Source organism: Panthera leo, chromosome C2 (assembly GCF_018350215.1).
Source record: "Panthera leo isolate Ple1 chromosome C2, P.leo_Ple1_pat1.1, whole genome shotgun sequence".
In the NCBI taxonomy this organism is placed as follows: Eukaryota; Metazoa; Chordata; class Mammalia; order Carnivora; family Felidae; genus Panthera; species Panthera leo.
The window spans coordinates 42,014,688-42,032,386 of NC_056687.1; the positions used below are offsets into that span (position 1 = coordinate 42,014,688).

General features: G+C 38.7%; 1 long non-coding RNA gene across 2 annotated transcripts in view; it reads right to left on the bottom strand.

Annotated features, from left to right (window-relative positions):
* Positions 1-8,059: 8,059 nt before the first annotated feature.
* LOC122198627 overlaps positions 8,060-17,699 on the bottom strand; it is a 136,003-nt gene continuing 126,363 nt past the window's right edge. For both annotated transcript variants that reach the window (XR_006193070.1, XR_006193069.1), the window contains exon 6: positions 8,060-8,283. This is a non-coding gene — a long non-coding RNA (uncharacterized LOC122198627). The remainder of the gene's footprint in view (positions 8,284-17,699) is intronic.

A 17,699-nucleotide genomic window follows, 5' to 3' on the forward strand; every position in this document is an offset into this window, starting at 1 on the left:
CAATCTGGACTTGCCATACTTCAAGTGCTCAAAGGCCACATGTGGCTAGTGGCTACCATGCAGGACAATGGAGGTCTAGAGAGAAGATGCAAAATAAGCATCAGGCAGCACATCATGAATGATGTTTCTTTCTATTGATCTATTGACAAGTATTTAGTGGCTCTGAGATGATCCTCTTTGATAATTACTAGTATTTCTGTGTTGCAAATACAGTGATAATGCAGATTTAATTTTCAGTAGATCTGGAGCACATTTTCCATCGTCTGAAAATACCATCCTAAGAAAAGACCGTGCCCAAATCAGCAAGGAAGAAGTCAAACTTTCATTCTTCACAGACAACATGAAACTCTATGTGGAAAACCCAACAGTCTCCCCCAAAAACTGCTAGAACTGATACGTAAATTCAGCAAAGTCGCAGGATATGAAATCCAGGTACAGAAATCAGTTGCATCTCATCAATCAACGTGATACATCACATTAACAAAAAAAAAAGAGAAGAACCATATGATCCTGTCAATCGATGCAGAAAAGGCCTTTGACAAAATCCAGCATCCTTTCTTAATAAAAACCCTTGAGAAAGTCGGGATAGAAGGAACATACTTAAAGATCATAAAAGCCATTTATGAAAAGCCCACAGCTAACATCATCCTCAATGGGGAAAAACTGAGAGCTTTTTCCCTGAGATCAGGAACACGACAGGGATGCCGACTCTCACCGCTGTTGTTTAACATAGTGCTGGAAGTTCTAGCTTCAGCAATCAGACAACAAAAGGAAATCAAAGGCATCAAAATTGGCAAAGATGAAGTCAAGCTTTCGCTTCTTGCAGATGACATGATATTATACATGTAAAATCCAATAGACTCCACCAAAAGTCTGCTAGAACTGATACATGAATTCAGCAAAGTTGCAGGATACAAAATCAATGTACAGAAATCAGTTGCATTCTTATACACGAACAATGAAGCAACAGAAAGACAAATAAAGAAACTGATCCCATTCACAATTGCACCAAGAAGCATAAAATACCTAGGAATAAATCTAACCAAAGATGTAAAAGATCTGTATGCTGAAAACTATAGAAAGCTTATGAAGGAAATTGAAGAAGATATAAAGAAATGGAAAGACATTCCCTGCTCATGGATTGGAAGAATAAATATTGTCAAAATGTCAATACTACCCAAAGCTATCTACACATTCAATGCAATCCCAATCAAAATTGCACCAGCATTCTTCTCGAAACTAGAACAAGCAATCCTAAAATTCATATGGAACCACAAAAGGCCCCAAATAGCCAAAGTAATTTTGAAGAAGAAGACCAAAGCAGGAGGCATCACAATCCCAGACTTTAGCCTCTACTACAAAGCTGTCATCATCAAGACAGCATGGTATTGGCACAAAAACAGACACATAGACCAATGGAATAGAATAGAAACCCCAGAACTAGACCCACAAACGTATGGCCAACTCATCTTTGACAAAGCAGGAAAGAACATCCGTGGAAAAAAGGCAGTCTCTTTAACAAATGGTGCTGGGAGAACTGGACAGCAACATGCAGAAGGTTGAAACTAGACCACTTTCTCACACCATTCACAAAAATAAACTCAAAATGGATAAAGGACCTGAATGTGAGACAGGAAACCATCAAAACCTTAGAGGAGAAAGCAGGAAAAGACCTCTCTGACCTCAACCGTAGCAATCTCTTACTCGACACATCCCCAAAGGCAAGGGAATTAAAAGCAGAAGTGAATTACTGGGACCTTATGAAGATAAAAAGCTTCTGCACAGCAAAGGAAACAACCAACAAAACGAAAAGGCAACCAACGGAATGGGAAAAGATATTTGCAAATGACATATCGGACAAAGGGCTAGTATCCAAAATCTATAAAGAGCTCACCAAGCTCCACACCTGAAAAACAAATAACCCAGTGGAGAAATGGGCAGAAAACATGAATAGACACTTCTCTAAAGAAGACATCCGGATGGCCAACAGGCACATGAAAAGATGTTCAACGTCGCTCCTTATCAGGGAAATACAAATCAAAACCACACTCAGATATCACCTCACGCCAGTCAGAGTGGTCAAAATGAACAAATCAGGAGACTATAGATGCTGGAGAGGATGTGGAGAAACGGGAACCCTCTTGCACTGTTGGTGGGAATGCAAATTGGTGCAGCCGCTCTGGACAGCAGTGTGGAGGTTCCTCAGAAAATTAAAAATAGACCTACCCTATGACCCAGCAATAGCACTGCTAGGAACTTAGCCAAGGGATACAGCAGTACTGATGCATAGGGGCACTTATACCCCAATGTTTATAGCAGCACTCTCAACAATAGCCAAATTATGGAAAGAGCCTAAATGTCCATCAACTGATGAATGGATAAAGAAATTGTGGTTTATATACACAATGGAATACTATGTGGCAATGAGAAAAAATGAAATATGGCCCTTTGTAGCAACGTGGATGGAACTGGAGAGTGTGATGCTAAGTGAAATAAGCCATACAGAGAAAGACAGATACCATATGGTTTCACTCTTATGTGGATCCTGAGAAACGTAACAGAAACCCATGGGGGAGGGGAAGGAAAAAAAAAAAAAAAGAGGTTAGAGTGGGAGAGAGCCAAAGCATAAGAGACTGTTAAAAACTGAGAACAAACTGAGGGTTGATGGGGGGTGGGAGGGAGGGTAGGGTGGGTGATGGGTATTGAGGAGGGCTCCTTTGGGGATGAGCACTGGGTGTTGTATGGAAACCAATTTGACAGTAAATTTCATATATTAAAAAAAATTAATTAATTAATTAATTAATTAATTTAAAAAAAAAAAGAAATCAGTTGCATCTCTATACACCAATAATGAAGCAGCAGAATGAGAAGTCAAGGAATTAATCCCTTTTACAATTGCACCAAAAACCCGTAAGATACTAGGAATAAATCTCACTTCTATGAAGGTAAAACTATACTAAAAACTATATAAAGCTTATTAAAGAAATTGAAGAAGACCCAAAGAAATGGAAACACATTCCATGCTTATGGATCAGAAGAACAAATATTGTTAAAATGCCTATACTACCCAAAGCAATCTACACATTCAATGCAATCCCTGTCAAAATAACACCAGCATTCTTCACAGAACTAGAACAAACAATCTTAAAATTTGTACAGAACTGGAAAAGCCCCCAAACACCCACTGTAATGTTGAAAAGGAAAACCAAAGCTGGAGGCGTCACAATTCCATACGTCAAGCTGCGTCACAAAGCTGTAACCATCAAGACAGTATGGGTACTGGCACAAAAACAGAACTATAGGTCAATGGAACAGAATAGAGAACCCAGAAATGGACCCACAAAGATACGGCCAACTAATCTTCAACAAAACAGGAAAGAATGTCCAATAGAAAAAAGACAGGCTCTTCAGCAAATGATGCTGAGAGAACTGGACAGTGACCTGCAGGGGAATGACCTGGACCACTTTCTTATGCCATACACAAAAACAAATTCAAAATGGATGAAAGACCTAAATGTAAGACACGAAACCAGCAAAATCCTAGGGAGAAAATAGGCAACAACATCTTTGACCTCAGCTGCAACAACTTCTTAGTAGACATGTCTCTGGAGGCAAGGGAAACAAAAGCAAAAATGAACCATTGAGACCTCATCAAGATATAAAGCTTCTGCACGGCAAAGGAAACAATCAACAAAACCAAAGGCAACCAATGGAATGGGAGAAGATATTTGCAAATGACATATCATATACAGCATTAGTAACCAAAATCTATAAAGAACTTTTCAAACTCAACACCCAAAAAACAAATCATCCAGTGAAGAAATGGGCAGAAGACATGAACAGACACTTTCCCAAAGAAGACCTCCAGATAGCTAACGGTCACATGAAAAGACACTCAACATGACTCACCATCAGAGAAATACAAATCAAAACCACAATGAGATAGCACTTCACACATGTCAGAATGGCTAAATCAACAACGCAGGAAACAACAGATGTTGTCAAGGATGCAGAGAAAGGGTAACCCTTTTGCAGTGCTGGTGGGAATGCAAACTGGTGCAGCCACTCTGGAAAACAGTATGGAACTTCCTCAAAACAATTGAAATAGAACTACCCTACGACCCAGCAATTGCACTAGTAGGTATTTGTCCAAAGAATACAAAAATGCTGATTTGAAGGAGCACATGCACCTGAATGTTTATAGCAGCACTATCAATAGCCAAAGTATGGAAAGACCCCAAATGTCCATCGACTGAAATATGGATAAAAAGAAGTGGTATATATACACAATGGAATATTACTCAAAAAGCGATAAAAAAGATTGAAGTCTTGCCATCTGCAACATGTGGATGGAACCAGAATGTATTACGCTAAGCAAAATAAGTCAGAGAAAAATAAATATATGCTGTGACTCATATGTGGAATTTAAGAAACACAACAGATGAACAGAGGTGAAGGGAAGGAAAAATAAGATAAAAACAGAGAGGGAGTCAAACTATAAGAGACTTATGCAATCCCTATCAAAATAACACCAGCATTCTCAGAACAAACTGAGGGTTGCTGGGGGGTGTTAGGTGGGAGGATGGGCTAAACGGGTGATGGGCGTTAAGGAGGGTACTTGTTGAGATGAGCACTGGGTGTCATGTGTAAGTGATAAATCACTGGGTTCTACTCCTGAAACCATTATTACACTATATGTTAACTAACTTAAATTTAAAAAAAATTAAATAATAGTTATAATAATTAATAAAGAAACAAAGGTGCCTGAATGCACCTCCAGATCTCTCATAAGCACTAAAGAGGAAATGCCTAAAGGGATTAAGAAAATTTGCATTCTTGACCCAGTACTTATTTTCACAGGAAAGTTATCACAGGGAAAAATGTCTTAGTGTGATTGATTATCCTCTGGTTATATTGAGAAGATAGCATTCAAGAGTTTGTGGAATCATGGCAATTAAATAAGACACGCTCTTCTTTCAAATGCCATAGCAGACAATTAAATTAAACTTTGTTTAAATGCAATTGTACCAATGTATATGCAGTTTATTGTATATGTGACAAAAGCCAGAAATTGTTAATTATTTCTCCTATGTGTCTTATATTGTTATAATCAACTTTCTTGAAAGTTAGCCTTCTTCAATACTTATTCGATCTTTGGGGCACCTGGGTGGCTCAGTCAGTGACAGCTCAGAGCCTGGAGCCTGCTTCAGATTCTGTGTCTCCCTCTCTCTCTGTCCCTACCCTGTTCATGCTCTGTCTCTCTCTGTCTCAGAAATAAATAAAAACATTAAAAAAAATACTTATTGGATCTTCTTGTTTCATACAGTCATGGTTAATGGAGGCTCTTGGAGAATCTGATGATGGTACCTTTCTTCTTCCTTTGTAGGGCCAATATAATTAAAAAGGCCAACAGAGTTGTCAATTTAAATATAACTCTTCACTATTCTTTTAATTACAATAATGTCTAACATTACTTCATTATTTTTTAACCTCAAAATATGTTATGCTCTTTGAGTGGCAAAAATTACTCTTTTTCGTACTGCTGCATTCAAAATTCAGGGGCGTACTGCTATGATGGTATCATTAGGGTGTTTGTTTCCTTGACCTCATTCAGAACGAGATAAGAAGATGTATTCCTTAGTTATTGAAAATGTAAGGGCATATCTCTTATCGTGTAAGAATTCAGCAACAAACTGGTTTTATATTTTAAAATTTTGTGGCAGGAAGTCAAATGTAGGTGGAATTTTTGCCAGTTCATGGAATTGTGAAAGCACTTGCTTTGCAAGAGGCGAGACCGGTTTGTTCTTCATTTGATCCCAGCGACAGACAAACAAACCAGCAAACAACTCTCCTTGGTGATTGCAAATCCACTGATCCATGCAGTGGGTAGAGGAAGTCTAAAGGGCGCTACTGAGTTGGTCCAAAGGGAGCTACAAAGGTCCAGACATCCCTTGTTTTTTGAAAGTTTACTTCATGACTTGGCTTTTACAAAAGATCTACAGTAGTACCTATCTTTGAAAACCAAAGAAGTCCGAAAAGGATTTTTGCTTTTATGAAAAATGGTTGTGGGGCGCCTGGGTGGCTCAGTCGGTTAAGCGTCCGACTTCGGCTCAGGTCATGATCTCGCGGTCCGTGAGTTCGAGCCCCGCGTCGGGCTCTGTGCTGACAGCTCGGAGCCTGGAGCCTGTTTCAGATTCTGTGTCTCCCTCTCTCTCTGCCCCTCCCCTGTTCATGCTCTGTCTCTCTCTGTCTCAAAAATAAATAAACGTCAAAAAGAAAAAAGAAAAAAAAAAAAGAAAAATGGTTGAAAAGCTAAGATAGGCTGAGTGTTTGTTTTGTAGCTAGCCTTATAGAGGCAGCTCACACTGGGAGCAGCGAGGGGCTCCTCCGAGCTTCTTCACCAGATGCCCTCAGCATCTCAGCATCAAGCCACTAGTTTTGAATTATGTCTGTGAGCACGTGTGCTTTGTCTCGACTTACTTTGTACATCCATTAGCAAGATATGTCCTAAGGTTTCAGAAAAGCCTAGGAGAGGTTATTTTGGGGGTCTGGGTCTGGAAATCCTAAAAAAAATTCCATATGCGTTAACGGTAATTGCTTCTTCATTTTATGCCATTTCGGTTTATAAAAGTTTTCATAGGAAAGCTCCATATTTTTGGATAGTGGGGCAAACCTATGACACAGATATTGCAGAAAAGTCTCTGGAAGCTGGGAGAGAGGGAAAGAATAACATGGCTTCTCCCTGTCTTCCTACTTTTTATTCTACTCCCAGTACTTTTCTTGGGCCAATCCTGTATGTTGCTTTATATATTAATATAAATGTTTAGGAGTTGAAAAGTACTCAGGAAACCTGACCAATGACCAATGCTGAAAGCCAACCTAAGGAATTTAGACACAAGAATGTTTCTTTTTCCTCATGAGCAGCCTTTTATCGTAATATATTTGGGTAATTTCCATTACTCTCAATTTAAGATACAAGCACATTCTTCAAATTTGTCAATAAGTGAGGATGAATTAGCTTGTATTACATGGATCACATTCATGAGAGGCTTTGAGATATCCTAACATGTTAACATCATGTCAGCTCAACTCATCACACACTGATTTTCAAGTTAAAATATATCATTTCTATTATGATAATTACATATATCTCCCCTGTATGTGTTGCTTGCTACTTCCCTAAAGTGATCAAAATCCTTACTCTGTTTTTTTCTCATTCCAACCTACAATCTCTGGGAGAATGGAATTGTATATTATTGCCCTTATTTTTTACATTAAGGAAAAAACTAAAATGAAGGGAATTTAAATCTGGTCATGGTGATTTAGTCACTTGCTGATATAATCCATATGGTATTTTTTTCCTGATTCAGTGCACCTTTTAAAATAAATTATTTTTCTACATAGGTTATATAGAAAAAGTATTATTTATGACTGCTTATTAGTTTTATATGTATTATAATTATGTGCATTTCTTGCATATTGCTCACAATTACTTATATATAGAATTTCACTCCATTAATAAAAATTCTAAGTGAATAAAGCATGAATCAGCAATGTAAATGATCTTCAGTTTTATTATTGGCTTAAAGAACAAACCTGGGACTCAAAAAGAAAATATATTTCCCTTAGATACTATAACATACTGCTGCTCATGAGTCTGTGCCCCCACTATGGAGATATTAAGTAACAAACCATAATGAAATAATACTCATTTAAACCTACCAAACTGGAAATATCGTATGTTTAAAATTATTTCCTATGCATTTCTTTTAAAAAGGAGGATGTTAGACAATATAATAATATTCACTTACACATTTTTTAGTAAACATTCATGGAATATCAGTATATGTCAGTCACTAAGCTGGCAAGTCCACATAAAAAAATTAGATGAATAATGGTTCCTGCCTTTAAAGAGGTGAAAATCTGGTAATAAAATCTGGCGAAACTGCCCCATAAAGACAACAATAAAATACTATGTGCACACGCACACACTCATACACACTTGCAAAGGAAATTGTGATGAAATATGTAAGTCTACTTAGAGAAGAACATGGAGGGATGCATCTGGGAAAGACTTTATAGAAGAGGATGCACTTTAAGAGTTGAAAAGGTGATCACCTGGAGAATGTATAGGAGAAGCGTAGTTCAGGCAGGAAGAATGTGTGGGGCACAGAAGCAGGGAACAGAAGGGGGTGCTCAGGATAGCCGAAGTATATGGAATGGGCAGTGATGAACGATGAGGACAGCAGAGGTCTCAGCAGAGGGCGTCTTGGGGGCAACTTCCTGAAAAGAGATATTGATTATTATACTATAGCTTTACATTTGGAGTAGTTCTTATGCACTAGTCTGTAAAAGCTGTCTATTCTCTGGAATAGTGAGCATATATAATAAGGCCTGGTGAGCAATTAGTTCTCAGCCCACAGTCCTGACCAAATGTCTAAGGCAGTACTAAGTATTTCAAGCCTATTCAGAAAGCTGTGCAGTGTGTACGAAACCTGGATGCAATTGCTGGAAGGAGAAGGCCATGTATCCTCCCTGTAACAGGTAGGGGTTCAGATGCATTCAATTTAATTTCATGTAATTGTATTTGAGTCACTACTGTGTGTTAATACAGCTAAGGGCTATGTAGAACACAATGTGGAAGATACAAGTACTACCCTCAAGGCTCCTGACCCCAGGTCAGTTTGGATGGTGTACTCATACGCTTGACCCCCACGGCCAGTGATATTACAGCTGGAAAGTAGTGGAGCAAGGGATCTTTTCTACTTTTTCTTTTCTCTGTTGTGTTTATGAAAGGAACAATGTTTATGAGGCAGGGGTTTCCCCAAGTTATAGTGAATCAGGGGCAATGGCATATGGAGACATTCTCTACCGTTAGTTGTATTCTCTTGCAATTACAAGCCTTTGGTTTTCTAGCCATGGCACGTGGCCTTGTAAGAATGAGAAAAAGAAGAGAATTCTGTACATGATATAACCAGACACATCAGTTAATCATCACTATATAATAAACTAACCAGCACTTAGTCGTTTAAAACAATAGCCTCCCCCCCTTTTTTGGCTTACAGTTCTGAGTCAGGTGGCTGGTTAGCTGATCTCCATTGGACCCATTTGTGTTCTTCAGTTAGCTGTGGGGGGGGGATTGGCCCCTAACTAATTTAGGGTGGCCTTACTCAGCTGTATGCCAGTTGGTATATTTTTGTCCAAGGTGAGAGAAATAACTGTATTATATGTCTCTCATCCTTCAATGGGCTACCCTAATCATAGTGTTCAAAGATGGAGAGGAGATCTCTGAGGCCCAATATTACCTACTTTGCATTCTATTGGCTAAAGTCACGTGGCCAGCTCAGATTTAAAAAGTGGGGAGATAGATAAAGTCTCATTGCCAATGCCAAGGCCCTTCAGAAAAGGTGGAGAATTTTGTCCGTTTTTGCAAGACGCCACATCAGGACTGAGAAAATTTTTTTTTTCAATATATGAAATTTATTGTCAAATTGGTTTCCATACAACACCCAGTGCTCATCCCAAAAGGTGCCCTCCTCAATACCCATCACCCACCCTCCCTTCCCTCCCACCCCCCCCCCCCAGCCCATCAACCCTCAGTTTGTTCTCAGTTTTTAAGAGTCTCTTATGCTTTGGCTCTCTCCCACTCTAACCTCTTTTTTTTTTTTCCTTCCCCTCCCCCATGGGTTTCTGTTAAGTTTCTCAGGATCCCCATGAGAACATATGGTATCTGTCTTTCTCTGTATGGCTTATTTCACTTAGCATAACACTCTCCAGTTCCATCCACGTTGCTACAAAGGGCCATATTTCGTTCTTTCTCATTGCCACGTAGTACTCCATTGTGTATATAAACCACAATTTCTTTATCCATTCATCAGTTGATGGACATTTAGGCTCTTTCCATAATTTGGCTATTGTTGAGAGTGCTGCTATAAACATTGGGGTACAAGTGCCCCTATGCATCAGTACTGCTGTATCCCTTGGCTAAATTCCTAGCAGTGCTATTGCTGGGTCATAGGGTAGGTCTATTTTTAATTTTCTGAGGAAGCTCCACACTGTTTTCCAGAGCGGCTGCACCAATTTGCATTCCCACCAACAGTGCAAGAGGGTTCCCGTTTCTCCACATCCTCTCCAGCATCTATAGTCAAAAATTTTTAAATAGCAATGTGGATTTCCGTATTTTTTATCAGGTATGTTTTATGGTACCTCAAATAGTTTAAAGTGTAACAAGTAGGGGCATTGGCCACCTAAGGGTAGATTAGCTAACAGCACGCTTGAAATATAGGTATAGTGTGGCAAAACTGATCAAGGAAAAAAATAAAAGTATTACTTTCACAAGACAATTCATATGACTGGAGAATCTTCACCAAAATCCAGAAGTAATCATTTGAAACCAAACTATTCTTTAGACTCCCCTTTGTTCTTCAGACTTACAATCTTGTAACATCAAACATCCTATGGCTGATCTATAAATTTTTAAAGAAAAGTTTTCCCTTCTAATGTCCCTCACTGAAATTCCAACAATATTGTCAACTGCCTTCTTAATGATTACTTGCCATGTCTTTTCTACATGTTTCTGTCCAATTTTGCCATTAAGAGACACCATGGCACGGATCTGAGGAGGTAGCATGAATGTCGCCTGTGTCGTCAGGATACTGACTTTGGTCTGAAAATAAAAGCCTGCGTTCACAACCAGATTCTTTCTCCAACGTGTGAGATTGAATGAACAGGCTGGTAACACTTGGACTTTTGCTAAGAGCCACTCATTTCAATCCCTCCATCCTTCAGGTTGGCGGAAATGTTGTAATTGGACACTGAGTCTGGAAGGAGCCCTGCGGGTGGCGGCAGTTCAGTTATGGGAGTGCAAGTCAGGGATGATGATTTTGAACATATGCTAGAGTCAGTTGTGGTGGGAAAAAGGCAAGGCTTCTCTTGCCCCTGTTGATCCTTCTGAGGTGGAAAGAACAAGATTTATTGCAAGTCCCAAAGCCTTAAAAACAAGCCAGCAAGCTCCATGTGTTCTTTTCCTGATTGAAAGCATGGACATGTATTGTGTATATAACTTGGCCTAAGTAAAATAACTCAGCTGACCCATATTTACATTTGACCGCTGGTGTCCTAAATACAATCAGGATGGGCCTGGTGGCCAGTCTTGGCACACAGAGCAATGTTTGTGTTTTTCTTTCCTTGGTGTTCCAGACGTTAGCTTTCCTTCTGATTGGCATGAGTGTCTGCAGCTGTTCCTGCTTGTCGGACTTCAGTGACTCTCCATCTTGTGCCGCTCAGTGATGGCAGTTCTTTGTTTCATTCATTCATTCATGAAACAGTACTGGAAATCTACTACACACCGAGATTTTTTTCAAAACTTTCAAGATACGAATATTTTCTTAATTTTTTATGGCAAATAGATATAAAAACTAAGTAAATTTGTTCCTCTTGCAATTCTCACACTTTTCATTTGAGACAGCAGAGTTCAGTGAAAATAGCCCTAGGTGAGATTCCTACAACCAGCACGCCGAACACATTGACCCACGAACTGTGGACAAAACGCAACATCAACTCTAACTCCCTCAGATTGTAAGCTTCTCTACCCCTGATGAAAACTGAGACAGTTCACATGGCTTTTGTTCCCACTCACCCCTAGATAGCACAACACTTGACAATCTCTACAAGTCAAACACAGTCTCATGTCAGTATATAGAATGTCCATTGAAAAATTCTGAATTTGACCTATCACCAAATCTTCTCCTCTTCTCCTCCCAAAATTGGTTCAGGCTGGAAGCCCACAGTTGTCACTCTGCCCTCCGCTTGTCCTGGTCAAGATCTTCTCTCACTCACTAGTTGCAGTGAATGAAGAGATATAGATGGTTCTTACTTGGACTGGTGCCATGACAGGTTGACTCTCCTCTCTGGGCTTGAGGGAAGAAAAAACTCTGCAGTGTCCTTTCTGGGCTCCAGTTTCCTGAGGACCCCTTTCCCCTGAAGAATGAACCTCTGTTCTGGGTGATGGCAGCTCAGCTACTGGGCATTCCATAGTGATCTCTCTCTTTCTGCTGAAGTCTCCTTGCCCCTTGAGGTGGCACTGTTGGACAGGACCCTAAAGTCCCATGTTGGCTCTTTCACTTTCAATGGTCCACACTGGTCCATAATAAATAGTAGTAAATTCCGTGCAAACTCAGAGAGTTAAGCAATCCCAACACTGCGTTCTTCTGACTCTGCCATCAGATATGGAGGTGGCATACCGAATTGTTCTCTCAAAGGTGTCTTCTCTAGTCTTGGCCTTAGAAATTAACATCCCCCAAAGTCTTCTTCAAAGTTTGGGGGCTCGCAGCAAAGGAGAGCTTTCTCCAAAGAAATTCTTTTTCCTTACCAATGTTTTCCCTTTTTCACTGCCTCTGATATCTTTATATATCCTTGTCTGCTGGAGGGGTGCAAGAGTCACTTTTCCTGTACCATTTCCTTAAAAATAAGCATATGGGGACAGGGATGACTGCCTACACTCCCTGCTATCTGATACTTTTCCTTATGGTACCTCAGTTGAAACCCGAGGCAAGCATAGTCCCTACTAACTTCCTATTACACTCACTATATAACTTTGCAACAATTTAATTTTCCTGGATCTGTATTTCCTCTTTCATAAAATGAGATGGTTGAAGCTCAATCTCTAGGGTCCTTTTCAGCTCTCGAATTTGGTGGTTTTGTAGTTAAGTTTCTGTAGACTGTAACACAATGGAAAACACATTGAAACAGTTGTCAAGAAATACAACCCCAGCTGTAATCCTATTAACAAGTGAACAACCTTAAGCAAGTCTCTTAATTTTTGTGGGACTTGGTTTTCTAATACGTAAAGGTGGACTTTAAACTGGATGACATGTAAGTGAATCTCTCAGAGCTTATCTTATTGTTTCTGGAGATTTTCCCAATCACAAATCCTAATTTTGCCACATCCACAATATAAGATTTTAAATAGGAAAAATATTGCAGTTAACATAAAAGTTAGCTGAGAAACCTTCTGGTTAGTAAAAGCATAATTTAAAAATGCAGGATTTAAGGTCAATATTATTTATTATTTTAGAAGGCTGCTAGTGTTCTTTGCTTCTTCTCCAGGTGTGTGAGCACAAATATATCACCAGATATTTTCAAACTTCATTAATAATAATAATAATCATAAGCGGTGCCTGGGTGGCTCAGTCAGTTAAGTATCTGGCTTCGGCTCAGGTCATGATCTCATGGTTCATGAGTTCGAGCCCCACGTCAGGCTCTGTGCTGACAGCTCAGAGCCTGGAGCCTGCTTTGGATTCTGTGTCTCCCTCCCTCACTCACGCGTGTGCTCTCTCTCAAAAATAAATAAACATAAAAAATTAAAATAATAATAAGAAGAAGAAGGTTTACTTAATAGGGCTGAACAGAACATCATTTCACTTAAATTTGAAAGTCATTTTTAAAGAGAAGTAGGAAAAAAATGTTATGTTTAAATACATTCAATAATGTAGAAATAAAACATTTACTTTTCTTCTTATTCAGAATGTAGATGAGAGAGAAACCTAGTGATTTTCACCAGGATCTGCAAGCCCATAATACACCTGGAAGCAGGAGAGGCATGAAAACTGTGGACCAGAGGATGAAGTAAATCCTGCATGTGGTGAAGGATACATTCCAAGACCTTTGTGAATCTGCTAATGAGAAATGTTTGTCCAGGCTCTTGGTTTTCTCTCAAATCACACTTTAGTCAAGCCACATGTTTCCGGAGAGTATCCTCTTGTGAGTGGTTGGAGCATTTGCTAGAACATTCCAGTCATACTTTATATTGTTTCCACGACAATAGGGTATGCTTGTTCATGTCACTGGTCTAAGTCTTCACTAAAATAGACATTTCACTCTAACTAATGGACCTATCTGGATGAGAATCATCACCCTTGATGATGACTCCTTGACATTTGTTTCACTTTCAACCTCAACACTAATGTTTTCTTTTTAGGGGTAATATGAAAGGAAAAAAAATTCTTTTCTTGTTAGTTTTTCTTTGAGAATCTCTCTAAAAGAATTATTAGGGAAGCTTAATTAGGTGGGACACTTTCATTCTTTGGCATGTGACTTAAATTCATACCTCTGCAAAATGAAAAATACCATCTAATACATCTTAAAATCTTTGAAACTCTGATCATTGAATTCTCAAAGGCCATGATCTATTACCATAACCAACAACCTTACTACTAATGCATTTTTCTATTAATTCAATTTCCCTTTTCCTGACCAGACTATTTCACACCTCTGTCTTCCAAACTCCAACACCCCTGCTTTCTCCCTTTAGTGATAATCTCACTTTTTAATTAACTGAGAAAATGGAAATGAATAGACAGGAATTCCTCCATGCTCTCAACACCAATTACTCACTGACCTTGTGACTTCTCTCCTGAAATCATCCCTTCTGCCTGCATCCTCTCTCCTGTTCTCTATTGGATCATGTCCATTAGCAGAAAAATAGGCTGAATTAGCTCCCATCTGAGAAATGCCTCATTTGCCCGTATTTTCTTTTTCCATACTGCCTCTTTTGTCTATTCCTCTTTTATTCTAAACCTGTTGCCTATATCTAGTATATTTTCTCCTCTCCCACACTGTCCTGAACCCACCTTAGGTAGGCTGAAATCCCTACCATGCCATAAGTCTGTCCTGGTTAACAATGGGTGCCATATTGCAAGATCAGATAAATGCTTTTTACATGCTCACATTTCCCAAATGATTCATTCTTAGACAAATAGTGTTTTCACAGTTGATTGTTAAGTTGCTTCTCCAAAGGTCTTGTCTCTTGGCTTCTGGGAAATCATCCTCTCCTGGCTTATTTCCTGGCACATTGGCTATTCTTTTTTAGTTTTGTTTGCTGACTCTTTTCCCCCAACATAAATATTATAGTGGCCAAGAGCTTTATCCTATTTTCTTTTTCCTCTCTATTTTCACATGTCTCACCCACTACCTTGACTTTAAATAAAATGCAAATGGAGATATAAATTCATCTTAGTTTCCTGTCTCTACCCTGAGGTCCAGAGTTATAAATCTAACTGCTACTTAATGCTTATAATTAAAAACATAAAACAGGCACCACGAATTTAACAGCAAAAACAAGAGTTATTTTTTCAACCCACAACCATTTCTTCCTAGTCTCCCCATCTCAGTAAATGGCACCCCTACCTATGCAGTTACTTAGAACAAAATCCAAGGAATCATCCATGACTCTTCTTCCCTCATATTCTACATCTTGTTCACCAGCAAGTCGTCTTCATTCTGAGAATATAATTTGCTCATTTCTCTTCATCTGGATTATGCCACTTTAGTTCAGGCTTCTCCTTCTCCTACTTACATTGTAGCAATAACTTTCTAACTGACATCCCTGTTTCTACCCTTATCCACAGTCATTTTCCATTTAGTATATGTATGATGGCATAACTCTTCTTAAGACCCTCTAAATCCTGACATTGCTTGTAAAATAAAACCTGGGGGTGCCTGGGTGACTCAATCAGTTAAGTGACCAGCTTCAGCTCAGGTCATGATCTCACAGTTCATGGGATCCAGCCCTGCATCAGGCTCTGTGCTGACAACTCAGAGTCTGGAGCCTGCTTCCGATTCTGTGTCTCCCTCTCTTTCTGCCCCTCCCCTGTTCTCTCTCTCTCTCTCTCAAAAATAAATAATAAACATTAATTTTTTTTAAATAAAGCCTGTGCAAAATAAACAAAATCAAAGCTTTTCACACGGAAAAATAGTATTTTTTCTAAAGACCACAGATTAGAAATATGTATAATTGTATGTTTATATGGATAAGCATACATATACACACAGAGCCAAGTGATTGAATAATTGAAATAAGTAACTCAATACAACAAGTAAAGAAATCAGTTTTTATTTTTTGCAATAAGTTAATATTTTTTAATTTAAAGCCAGCTGAGAGATTTAAAAAAGAAGAATAAAAAGTTTCTATAAAATATTAGGATAAATGATATTTCTGAGAGATTATGTGTTTGGAACTAATTTCTTCAGATTATGTGCCCAGACTTCTTGAAAGGGCCATTTCTTAATACACTCACCTGCCTCCCACCAGAGGGGCTTGGATAAAAAGATGTATATATATTAGAAGTAATGATCTGTACTCAATGAAGTTTCTTGTATCAGTCATCAGTCCCTTTTTGCTAGACCCCTAATCAATAGTCTTTCATATTGTCCAATAGGTGAATGGAAGGAGTCCAAGGAGTGAAACTTTACATTATAAATCTTACAAAGGAAACTAAAATCCTTGTTTATTTACTTATACTGTGTATGGCCCCTATAAATTGATGTCAAATTTATCAAAGCAGTCAAGCTTTCAAGAAATCATAAATAGTGTGAAAATCATGATCCAGAATCTTTTTTTTTTTCTTCATAGACTTTTCTTCTTAGACAGCTCCTGGTGAGTTTGAGCCCCTTGTAATCTTCCTGAGTGTATAAATAATGTCACATTATTCAGGGTTAGAAAATTCTATTTTCTCAGGCATTTCTATTTGAAAACAAGATAGCATGCTAGCATTACTGACAATCAAATGCCCCCAATGCTGGAAAGTATTTTTGCACTACATCTTGTATTGGGCTTTGGGCCAAAAATCTCCTGCATTAAATGTCACCGCTGGCCTCTATAAAGGGGATATGATTTTACCTTACACTTTAATTAGTAAGAAAATCGTTGCAAAACTGCTTGCTTTCCCTCTTATGTTGGATAAATCAAACAAACTCACCACATCTCTATACAGATAAAACATACCATCTAAAATTTTGCCATTGACTACTGAAGTAATGAGAAAAAATTCCTTCTTGGCTAGCCTTCCCCATCTCAGATTCCTTACCCTCATGGGGAATGGGGCCAACCCACCATGAAGCAAACCCATTCTTGCTCTCCTGCTACAACAATTGCTGGTATAGAGACATGGAAGGAGCACTGTAGGAAAGCAATCAAGACATCAGAGTGAATTAATTTTCTGCCATCAGAATAAAGCTTTATAACTCACAGATATGAGGAATTGACAAGAAAACCTACAGTCAAATCAGTTTCTACTCATCCAAGAGTCTCCTTATCCCTGGAAATGATATAAACTTCAAACCCAATCACAATCTAGTTAATTTCCTGTTGCCCAAAGAAATGTCTGTTTGCAGCATATCATTTTAATGGCTTTAACATAAACATTCACCTCACCATCATAAATTCACCCATTCAGATTGGAAAGATAAACTCTGTAACAATGGTGAAATAATTTGAAAGGATATTTTTATACTGTAGGAGGAAGCTCTGTGTGTCAAAGTCATATGGGAGTAGGGTGTGTGTGTGTGTGTGTGTGTGTGTGTGTGTGTGTGTATCTGTGTGTTTCCATGTGTGTATGTGACAGAGAGAGAGAGAGAGAGAGAGAAGGGAATGGAAAGGAAAAGAAAACAAGTGAAACTTCCTAGGAAATCAAAGAGTTTGGCAGAGTCCAAAGATTTCCCAGATATCCAAGTGAAATCATGCATACATAAATTTCAAATGAATACCTCAGTAGGCAACTCTGAGCCCTCCAAGGCTGACATGTTAGCCCCACACCATCCTTCTTCTATTACTCTATTATTCATTTCAACAGCAAAGATTTTCAGAATAGAATGGGAGCAAACATCTTGGCTAAGAAATCTTTTCCCAGTCAGTTCATGTG